A 12,496-nucleotide genomic window follows, 5' to 3' on the forward strand; every position below is an offset into this window, starting at 1 on the left:
ACATCAGTCCTGAATATTCATTGGAAGGACTGATGCTGAAGCTGAAACTCCAATACTTCGGCCACCTGATGCGAAGAGCTGTCTCATTGGAAAAGACCCTGATGCTGGGAAAGATTGAGGGCAGGAGGAGAAGGGGATGACAGAGGATGAGATGGTTGGATCATGTCATCAACTCAGTGGACATGGGTTTGGGTGGACTCTGGGAGCTGGTGATGGACAGGGAGGCCTGGTGTGCTGCAGTTCATGGGGTCGCAAATAGTCGGACACGACTGAAAGACTGAACTGAACTGAACTGAACATGGCTTTGTGATTAACCATTACCTTAGTAACTGTAAACATTCTAACAAGCTTTAGTGAGCTTATGGTGGTGGTTTAGTCACTAAGTTGTGTCTGACTCTTGCAATCTCGTGGACTGTAGCCCACAAGCCTCCTCTGTCCACGGGATTCCCCAGGCAAGAATACTGGAGTGGGTTGCCATTTCCTTCTCCAGGAGATCTGACACAGGATTGAACCCAGGTCTGCCTGTTTGGCAGGCAGATTCTTTACCAACTGAGTTATGAGGGAATCCCAGGTTAGTGAGCTGATGGGTGCCTGCAATTTTTTAAGGATCAAGGGCAGTAAAAATAAAATGACATAACTCTGCTTTCTTACTACCAGGACTTAAAATTTAGTTGGAGAAATAGCATGTGAACAGTTAATAAAATGTTATATGTGAGTATGTAATAATTATTTGTATGAATTCACAGCTTTGAAGGAATTCCAAGTCCTGTGTAATACCCACTCTCTCTCTTGGTTTACACCAAATTTTATGAATGGTGACTCTTGGCAATGTTCAGACTCTCTGAGGATATTGGTTAAATGTTCCCATCTCCTGTGCCAACACCAGTCTCAGCTGCTGCAGCAGGGACTTCAGTGGTAAGTAGTCCTGATGCTTTTTCCTTGTTCACGTCCTGCAAAGGACCTGAATTAAAGAAAAACATGTCTCATATGAAATGAGAATCCCTATGCAGGCCACTTCTGTATGTTTGACTGTTTTAGATTCTTCCTGTGAGATCATGCAGTGTTTGTATCTAGCTGACTTCATTTAGTATTCCTCGGGTCCATCCATGTTGTTGCACATGGCAAAAAACATTTTTTAAAAGGCTGAATAATATTCCATTGTAAATGTATACTACCTGTACTTTATCCTTCATTTAGCATTTAGGTTAAAAAATGGGTAAAGGACTTGAGTAGACATTTCTCCAAAGAACACATAGGGACGTGAAACATATAGAGCAACAAGGATATGGAAAAGGTGCTCAAAATCACTAGTCAGGGAAATGCAAATCAAAACCATAATGAGATATCACTTTACATCTGTTAGAATGGATATTACCCACTTAAAAAAAGTGTTGCTGAAGATGTGAAGGAAAGGTAACTACTGCTGGTGGAGGGATTGTAAAATGGTACAGCTATCATTTTACGGAAATGGTACAAAAAGTATGGAAGATACTCAGAAAATTAAAAATTGAACTATATGATCCAGTAAACTTATTTTGGAGTATTTATCTAAAGGAGTTGAAATCAGGATCTCAGATGTTTGCGTTCCCATGTTCTCTGCAGCATTATTCACAATACCTAAAATGTAGAAATGGTTATTTTTTAAAGTTGAGGAATCCTCATTTTTATGTTAAATCCTTAATTTTAAAAGGGACAAAATATAAATCAATGAAACTCTTTGCAAAGCAGCAAAAGAGGTCTGCATTTGGTATTAATGTGTGGTGAACATTGTTCTAAGTACTTGTACAAACTTACTCTGAAGTACTAGGTGAGAATCATCCATAGAGGTAGGGGGCCTAGAATACAGGAAAAATGGGTTGGGGTCCCATGGCCCAGATGGATCAACTGGAACCCTCACGGTGGAGGTTACAGGTGGCCTGACCCTCCCCAGTGCCAGACCCACAAGCTCTGCTAACACAGAGAATGTTCCCTCTGTCCAGCTCTCTTCTTTTTTTTCCTCTTTGCTCTCCTCCTCTCTGCTCTCTGGTTTCCCTGGTGGAAAGTGGAAGAAGGAGCAATAAAACTTTCCAATAAAAGTGCTAAGTTACAAGCTTTTGTTCCTAACAAGCCATGGGCAGAATTCTCTGTTATTACTACAGAGGAACTTAATTAATGAATTGTATTTTCATTCAGAACCTACACAGGAATGTATAGGCACTGGAGAAACACTGTTCTCTCCTGTTCTATTGTTGCCCTGGAGCTGTTAGAAAGAAAGTGTCACTGCCCTGCATTCAGGAGGAGAGACCCATCAGCCAAAGTGGCGTTGGGGTGGATGTGTATGCTTTCCCATAGCCTGTGCTGAATGCAGCCTTCAGAGGGGCTCAGCCCTCTCCTAAGGGCAGAGAGAGAAATGGTAACACCACTGAGTTGGCAGCCCATTATACAGAGAAGCCTGAGTAGAGCTTCCAATTCAGCCCTCAATGCTAAGGTCTCAAAAGACTGTTTGGAGAGTCGCAGGTAAAGGCCAAGCTCTATATCTGACTAATAACAGGAGGTAAGAAGGAGGCATCTCCGGCATAGGACCTGGAGGAGAGGGTCTAGGCTGGACCAAATAGGGTCTTCGCTCATGTCCTTCCAGAAGAACTGGGGACTGACACACTCTCTATGGCTCTTGTACAGGGTGTTCCAAAAATCTTGGTGTGGTTTTTAAGCTTTAAGAACTTTAAAGGTGAAAATGCTATGAAATTACAAAAATACCACTTGAACATTATTTCTTATATCTTCTTGTTGAGATTTATGAGCTTTAATAATAAATGGGTATAAATATATACACAACTAAGAAATGGTAAATTTAATTTTTTTGGCCTCTATCAAGGTGACAGACATTGAAACAAAATGGTAAAATAAAACATTTTTTAAAATTCACAAAGCTATATGAACATATAAAATGTAAATAATTTATCTTTCAAATTATACTTTTGTTGGCTTATAGTGTTTACACTTCTAAAGTTATTAAAGCTTAAAACACCATTAAGAATTTTGGGACACTCTGCTATTGTAGACCATTAGATACCTGTATAGTGCACATGGATCACTGTGAAGTATTCATACAGCATATGAGCTATAATAGTTCATTTATTCAATGGCTGTGTTTGCTGTGTGTATTAACTAGATGCTAGGCACTGGGATTCAATGGACATGAATTTGAGCATACCCTGGGAGATAGCGGAGGACAGAGGAGCCTGGTGTGCTGCAGTCCATGGGGTCCCAAAGAGCTCGACACAACTTAGCGAGTGAACAACAACAGAGCACTAAGAATACAACAAAGTAAAAGTTTCTGATTTCATAAATATATGCTTTTTAAAAAGCAGTGTATAACATCCTTATTTTAGAATTTGGGTTCAATCATCAGCCATCAGTGCTTTAGAAATTGTCATAAATTTTGAGAATAAGAATCTTTTTTCCCCCCAAATGTAATTTTAGAAAATTATTATCTCACCTTAGGAGGAGAATCATGCAGGTCATGGAATAATAGAATTTGAGTCTGCATTGTTTGGGTTCATTTGTGTTCACACAGTTCTACTAGGCTGGTCAGCAGTCAATCCCACTACATTTCCCTAATCAACTCATTTGCCATTTCACACCACTCCTCTATTAAAACCACCAACCCTCTTACCTCAACTTAAACATTTTCTTTCATTGAGAAAAAAACAACTCATCTTCCCATATGGAGTCTTCTAACCCACCTGTATTTGTGCCCAGATACTCTGGCTCCCTTCCATCTCTGGATGCCCAGTGGACTGCTGGCTAAAGTCAACCCTACTACCTGTACACTGGACGCATAATCTCTTTAACTTACTAAGAGCTTTGTTTCTTAAATTTATCCTCTTTCTTCTATATCAGCACCATTTCTGTCTCTGCTGGGTCATTGTATCAGCACACAAACACAGTGCAATTTCCATAAGGAAAAAGCTTCCTTGACTCTACCTTCCAATCTAATTATGATTCAATATCTTTGGTCCTGCTTACAGGAAATCTCAGAAGAATTGTCCTTACTACTTGTTTACACTTTCCTCTCATTCTGTCTCAAACTGTCACAACAGGCTTGTATGTATCACCACTCCATTGAAAAAACACGTCAAGACCCGACTTAGTGACTACTCTATAGCTAAACACAAGGGTCAATTCCCAGTCCTGTACTTTTCTTTTTAGTGGCATTGACTCACTCAGACACATCCTCTTTGAGGAAATCTCTTCTTCACTTGCTTCTAGAACACATTTACTGACTGTGGCCTCTCTGTCTGCTTTCTTGGCTCCTTCTCATTTTTCTCTAAATGATGGGATATCCAGGCTTCATTCTTAGACTTTTGCTGGCTTAAAAAAAAAATACACACATACAATATGAGAGTTTCAAATTAAGTTTATTTGGGGCAAAATTCTCCAAGCCAGGCTTCAGCAATATGTGAACAGAGAACTTCCAGATGTTCAAGCTGGATTTAGAAAAGGCAGAGGAACCACAGAGATCAAATTGCCAATATCCGCTGGATCAATGAAAAAGCAAGAGAGTTCCAGAAAAACATCTATTTCTGCTTTATTGACTACACCAAAGCCTTCGACTGTGTGGATCACAATAAACTGTGGAAAATTCTGAAGGAGATGGGAATACCAGACCACCTGACCTACCTCTTGAGAAACCTGTATGCAGGTCAGGAAGCAACAGTTAGAACTGGACATGGGACAACAGACTGGTTCCAAATAGGAAAAGGAGTACGTTAAGGCTGTATATTGTCACCCTGCTTATTTAACTTATATGCAGAGTACATCATGAGAAACACTGGGCTGGAAGAAGCACAAGCTGGAATTAAGATTGCCGGGAGAAATATCAATAACCTCAGATATGGAGATGACACCACCCTTATGGCAGAAAGTGAAGAGGAACTAAAAAGCCTCTTGATGAAAGTGAAAGAGGAGAGTGAAAAAGTTGGCTTTAAGCTCAACATTCAGAAAACTAAGACCATGGCATCTGGTCCCATAACCTCATGGGAAATAGATGGGGAGACAGTGGAAACAGTGTCAGGCTTTATTTTTTGGGGCTCCAAAATCACTGCAGATGGTGACTGCAGCCATGAAATTAAAAGACGCTTACTCCTTGGAAGGAAAGTTATGACCAACCTAGATAGTATATTAAAAAGCAGAGACATTACTTTGCCAACAAAGGTCCATCTGGTCAAGGCTATGGTTTTTCCAGTGGTCATGTATGGATGTGAGAGTTGGACTGTGAAGAAAGCTGAGCATGGAAAAATTGATGCTTTTGAACTGTGGTGTTGGAGAAGACTCTTGAGAGTCCCTTGGACTGCAAGGAGATCCAACCAGTCCATCCTGAAGGAGATAAGTCCTGGGTGTTCATTTGAAGGACTGATGCTGAAGCTGAAACTCCAATACTTTGGCCACCTGATGAGAAGAGTTGACTCATTGGAAAAGACCCTGATGCTGGGAGGAATTGGGGGCAGGAGGAGAAGGGGACGACAGAGGATGAGATGGCTGGATGGCATCACCGACTCCATGGGCATGAGTTTGAGTAAACTCCGGGAGTTTGTGATGGACAGGGAGGCCTGGTGTGTTGCGATTCATGGGGTCGCAAAGAGTTGTACATGACTGAGTGACTGAACTGAACTGAACTGACTAAATAAAGACTATAGCCTGGGAGACAACATTTCCAATATCTCTGAGAAACTGGTCCAAGGAGGCAAGGGAAACAGTATATATGTGATTTTGGTGAAGGGGGGTTGCATGCAACCAAGCACATGTTTTTGCAGGTGGTTTCTGCTAGTCACGAGGAGTAGACATCACTGTGCAAGAATTTAGTGCTTTTCCAGCTCTGAGGAGATGCAAGGATTGGCCTCATAAAATCTGGTCCTGAAAATATCTAGCCATCTAAAGACTTGTTCTGCCAATTTTTGCCTGAGCACAGCTGCTCATTCCTGTTCTTCACCCTGAACTCGCTTCAGGGGGTGTTGAAAGTCAGCAGCTGCGGTAGTCCATGATTTAATCCTTGTAGAGGTGGATGGCAAGTGCCCATGGCAAGTCCCAGTTTGTAGTTGACACTCTTCTCTCTCTACCTGTATTCTGGACCCATGCTCCTAAATCCTGTTTCTTAGATGACTCAGATTTATATTTTGAGCCGCCATGTTGCTCTTCACCTCTAGATTGGTATACCCAACTCTTACCTCTTAGAATTCAATGGGTATTTCAAGCCTAACATGTTCCTGAAATAATTCATATTTTTCCTTCCAAACTTGCTCTCTTTACTCCCTCTCTAGTAGTCAATGGCCGAACCATTTACCAGGTCACATACTTTAGAGTCATTTTTAGATTTGATGTTTTATCATTTTCATTGTGGCTACTCTTGTTAACCCTGGTTCTTGCCCACCGTTGCCCACTTCTGCACTACTACAATAACCTCCTCATTATTCTCCTCCCTTTTAACTTACCAGCCCACAGAACTTGTCTACACAGCAGTCAAAATAATTCCTCTAAAGCATCAAGTTTGATATTGGCACTCCCCTGCCTAAACTTTTCAGGTGGCTTTGCACAATACCTGGAATACATTTCTGTTGATCATGTGCTGTGAAGCCCTTCCTTATTTAGTTCCTGTTTACTTCTCTAACCTCATTTCTTTCTTTAAAAAAAATTATTTATTTGACTGTGCTGGGTCTTAGTTGTGGGATGTGGGATCTTTAGTTGCAGCATGTGAGATCTATGAACTCGAGCTCCTTGCATTGGGAATGAAGTCTTAATCCCTCTGACCTCATTTCTTACTACTCTCTTCATTAGTGCCCTTTAGCCTGCTGCTCCTGCTGCTCCTCAGGATCACCCCAAGACAGCCCCTTCCCCAGGCTCTGGGCCTGGAATGCTCTTCCCCTATGCAGTTTCCGTAACGTCTTTCATGACTCTGCTGCAATGTTGCTTCTTCAGAGAGGCCCCTTCTCATCATCCTGGGTAAAGCAATACCCTTTCTGAACCCAAGACTCATATCACATCTTTTACTCTGCTTTGTATTTTTATAAAACTTATCCCTTCCTGATATTAGATTATAGCTTGACTTAAAAAATTAGTAACTATCTTTCCCTAAAAGAACAGAAGTTCCCTGAGGGTGGGGACTTTTTGGTTGGCTTTATCTCGAGTGCCTTTGAACAATCCTTGAAACAAGAGGTGCTCTGTAAATATTTGTTGAATGAAGAAAATAACATAGGCTGGAATCAGAGAAAATCTTCTACTCATCAGCAATGCTTTCTTCTTCTTCTCCTCCTCTTCCTTCTATTTCATCCTCTTTTCCTCCATTTACCTTCTCTTTCTCCTCCTCCTTCTCCCCTTTCTTTTTTCCTCTTACTTAAAAAAGTTACTTTTAAAAAATATTAAGTAAAACAAAGTAGTTGAAACCATCAGGAATAATTCCCTATTTCTTATGTAGTAACCTCTGTGTGTGTGTGTGTGTGTGTGTGTGTGTGTGTGTGTGTTGTGGAGGAAGGAGTGGGCAGTGGTTGCACATAGTGGATGGATGAGTGAGGGGCAGAACTCTGCCTTTAACAGGTGTCAGAGAAAAAGCTGCAGTCTGAGGTATAAGCCAGAATCAAGGAGACTTGCATTCTGCTTTTTCAACTTCCTTTGTGTAGATGCTAATGGGGAGCCCAGCTGGGGTCAAGTCAGGGGTCAAAAGGGCTCTTTAATATTGCTGGTTACATCTACCTCAACACAGTCCTCAAGCTGATCCTGCCTGGGGACAAAGGGTCATCTATTGTATGGATGGACAGTCGGTGCTACTTCTTTTCTTTACTCTGAATCCTTAATAAATAAGCTTGGCTTAGCCCCTGAGGGTTTCCTGCGCTTTAGGTGTATTACAAAGGGTAGTAACCCTTCCCTTATTTGTTGAGTTAATCTGGAGAACACTGAGAATTGTTTCCTAAATGTAGATCCTACATAATGAATAGAGGTCTTAGAATTCTATATAAATAAGGCGGATTTCAAAGGAGCTTCCCATTTCTGTTCTCTTTGCCTCCTCCTCTCAGCACTCGGTCAGTTCCTTTTGGCTATTGTTTATGGTGAAGTTACTCATTCAGAAAACTCAGATTATGATGTCTGGTCCCATCACTTCATGGCAAATAGATGGGGAAACAACGGAAACAGTGACAGACTTTATTTTTCTGGGCTCCAAAATCACTGCAAATGGTGGCTGCAGCCATGAAATTAAAAGATGCTTGCTCCTTGGAAAAAAGTATGACCAACCTAGACAGCATATTAAAAAGTGGAGACACTACTTTGCCAACAAAGGTCTGTCTAGTGAAGGCTATGGTTTTTCCATCACATGTGGGGATGTGAGAGTTGGGATATGAAGAAAGCTGAGTGCCAAGGAATTGATGCTTTTGAAATGTGGTGTTGGAGAAGACTCTTGAGAGTCCCTTGGACTGCAAGGAGATCCAACCAGTCCATCCTAAAGGAAATCAGTCCTGAATATTCATTGGAAGGATGGATGTTGAGGCTGAAACTCCAATACTTTGGCCACCTGATGGGAAGAACTGACTCATTTGAAAAGACCCTGATACTGGGAAAGACTGAAGGCTGGAGGAGAAGGGGACGACCGAGGATGAGATGGTTGGATGGAATCACCAACATGATGGACATGAGTTTGAGCAAGCTCTGGGAGTTGGTGATGGACAGGAAAGCCTGGCGTGCTGCAGTCCATAGGGTCACAAAGAGTTGGACATGACTGAGTGACTGAGCTGAACTGAACTGAATCATTGAAATAATACAGAATCCTTGACCGGCCAATTCTATCCAGGCCATGAATGGAGAGTTTTCACAAGTTCTGGGAACCATCTAGTTTTCTTTCTAGGCAGCTCTGGAGAACAAATTGGAATTGTAAAAGAAATCTTCATGTCTGTAAAGTAAGTTCTGAACTCTTCTAAGTTTATGAAAAATAATTTACTTGGCTGACAGAGAGTTAATTATAAAGGGATTTACTGAAGAGTGCTTGAGGTTTGGTTCAATTAAAAAGTACCTACTGTTCAGCTGAGAGCTGAACAAATCTGCTCCCTGCATTCTTTGGTCAGTTGACGTGTTAACTTTCTAATAGGTTGATTTTTGTCAGGCAGATAAGCATAGACCCTCCTGCGTTGTTTGTCTCCAGCAGTGTACATGAAGTGGAGCCCGTTGGTATGGTTTTGAGATTGGGGTGTGGGAAGAAGACGAACATGAATAAACATGAAGGTCAAGAAACCCAGAGTACAGAGGGTTTTGTTATTCTTTCAACATTTGTCACCAGATGCTTGCCTCAAATAAGTCTGGCTTCGAGAAACGGTTTTTAAGACTTGCTTAGATGTGACAGCTGTAAAAGTCCCTCATGAACTCTGAAAAGGCAATCTCAGCCCAGCTGCTCATGTTTAGGGCTATCCAGAATGAAAATGCTGTTAGCAACAGAATTCACTTCTCCCCCAGTAATGGCTCTGGCAAACATTCAGTGCCAAAGATGAGACTGTGTTTTTCTTTTTCTTTTTGGTATTTTTCCTCCTATCTGAACTTAACAATGGTACTATGTTCTTGATCACCAGGGGTGTGCAAAAGTAATAATAAACCTCGTGGGTAGTGAAAGCCACCACAGGGCACAGTAAGCATATGAATGATCTCAATTGGGGGAGGGCTGAGTTCCTGTGAGCACCTTGTGAGACAAGACTACGGAGCATCTAGAGAGAGAGAAGTGCAACAAATTAATGAATTATATTGGAATGCATGCCTTTTAAAAAATACTGTTCATGGGGTTCTTAAGGCAAGATCTTATACTGGGGTAGTTTGCCATTCCCTCCTCCTCCTGTTCCTTCCCTGATGCTGGGAAAGATTGAAGGCAAAAGGAGAAGAGTATGGTAGAGCTTGAGATGGTTGGATGCCATCACCGATTCAATGAAAATGAACTTGGGCAAACTCTGGGAGATGGTGAGGGTCAGGGAGGCCTGGTGTCCTGCAGTCCATAGGGTTGCAGAGGCAGATAAGATTTAGCCACTGAGCGTGCACGCGCGCACACACACACACACACACACACACACACAGGAATGCATGTAGGAGCTTGCCTGCACATCTCATGCATGTGAAGTACCCTTAAGAATTTCCTTACGGTGACTGAAAGTGAAAGTGAAGTTGCTCAGTCATGTCCGACTCTTTGAGACTGCATGGAGTGTAGCCTTACCAGGTTCCTCCGTCCATGGGATTTTCCAGGCAAGAGTACTGGAGTGGGTTGCCATTTCCTTCTCCAGGAGATCTTCCCAACCCAGGGATTGAACCCAGGTCTCCCGCATTGTAGGCAGACGCTTTACTGTCTGAGCCACCAGGGAAGTCCTAAGGTGATTGACTGGTGTTAATAAACAGTACAGAGTCATACAAATTTATTTATTTCAATAAAGTTAAGTTTGCTGTACGTATTTGTGAATAGATATATCTCTCTTATTGTCAACACTTTGAGGATGTGAACCATGTCTCGTTATGAAGAACAGTATCCTTCATAAACTCTAACATCATGTCATGCACCTCAGTTCCCCCAATTAATTTTGTTTTTGTTGAGTGACACAGTAGGACATTAAAGCACTCAGAATCAACTGAAATGAAAACCATGTCAGGATTTGGAACTGGAAATGGGCTACCTGCTACCTGTCAGTTTGACAGAATGGCCTTCTCTGCCTATGTGTACTTTACTATAGAGCCCGAGCCAGGACGTCAAGAGTAGTTCCTTGCTCTCTGAATCCTTGTCTGTCAAAATTCTACTTCTCTTTTCATGGTCTCACTCAAATATCCCTATCTCTAAGAAGCTGCCCAGATCCCTCCACTAAAGTTAACTTTCTCCTCTCTATTCCTAGAGGAGGGTTTCTTAACCTTGGCATTATTGACATTTTGTGCCAGATAATTCTTTGTTGCTCTGGAGGGGGTGGGGAGAGAGGGGGCTGTTCTGTGCATTGTAGAGTGCTTAGCAGCATTCGTGGCTCCTAGCTACTAGATGTCAGCAGCACCTCCCCAGCTGTGACAACTGACAGTGTTTCCAAATACTTCCAGTATCCCTTGGAAGGTGACGTCACCCTGGTTGAGAATCACTGTCCTTCAGCAGATTTTTGGACTGTCATTATAGCAGTTGTCATCTCTCTCATTTTATGAGTATATATACTTGACTGTTAGAATTTTAACCTCTTTTGAGTCTGGGGATAACCTATACTTTTCAATCTTGGTAAGCTCTCCCTACCAAACTCTTAGCATATATATATATATGCTAAGGTATATAGATATATACCTATCTATCTGTCTGTTTATCTATCTATATGGTGTAGAGAGCTTACCAAGATTGAGAAATATAGATTACCCCTATACTCAAAGAGATTAAAGTCTAACAGTCTATATCTATCTATCTATCTATCTCCCTAACTCCCTGCCCCACAGCAACCACCAGTCTGTTTCCTATGTCTGTTTCTGTTTCCACATATGTGATATCTGTATACGATGTTTGTCTTTCTCTTTCTGACTTACTTCACTTAGTATGATAAGCTCTAGTTGTGTCATGTTGTGGAAAATGGCATTATTTTGCTCTTTTTTTGTGGTTGAGTAGTATTCCATTGTGTATGTGCACTAGGTCTTCTTTATCTATTCCTCTGTCAACGGACATTTAGGTTGTGTCCGTGCCTTGGCTATTGTGATTAAGGCTGCTATGAACTTAGGGGTGCATGCATCTCTTTGAATTATAAAGTTTTGTCTGAATATATTCCCAGGAGTTTGAACTGCTGGATCATACGGAAATTCTAGTTTTAGTTTTCCGAGAAACTTCCATACTGTTTTCCACAGTGACTGCACCAATTTACATTTCCACCAACAGTATAGGAGGTTTCCCTTTTCTGCATGTCCTCTCCAGCATTAATTAACTGTAGATTTTTTGATGATGGCTGTTCTGACTGGTGTGAAGTTGTACCTTACTGTAATTTTGATTTGCATTTCTCTAATAGTGATTTTGAGCACCTTCATGTGCATATTGGCCATCTGATGTTTTCTTTAGAGAAATTTCTATTTAGGTTTCCTGCCCATTTTTGGATAGTGTTTGTTTTTGAGTTGTATGAACTCTTTGTATATTCTGGAAATTAAGCCCTTGTTGGTCACATCATTTGCAAATATTTTCTCCATTCTGTAGGCTATCTTTTTGTTTATGGTTTCCTTTGCTTAGCAAAAGCTTGTAAGCTTGATTAGGTCCCACTTATTTATTTTTATTTCTGTTGCCTTGGGAGACAAAAATGGTCTTGATAGTTGAAATGGTAGACTGAAACCAACAAGAATATAGTGAGGATATTGGAAAAGACTTCTCAAAGGACCTATGGAATGATTTTGTTCTCTACTGGGAATAGAGGTTGTTAATCTTGTAATAACTTTTCCTTCATATGGTGTGATACAGTTTTACCTAAAAAATACCTTTGTGTCTACACTGGGGAAATATATAACAGGT

This window comes from Cervus elaphus, chromosome 15 (genome assembly GCF_910594005.1).
Source record: "Cervus elaphus chromosome 15, mCerEla1.1, whole genome shotgun sequence".
Classification (NCBI taxonomy): Eukaryota; Metazoa; Chordata; class Mammalia; order Artiodactyla; family Cervidae; genus Cervus; species Cervus elaphus.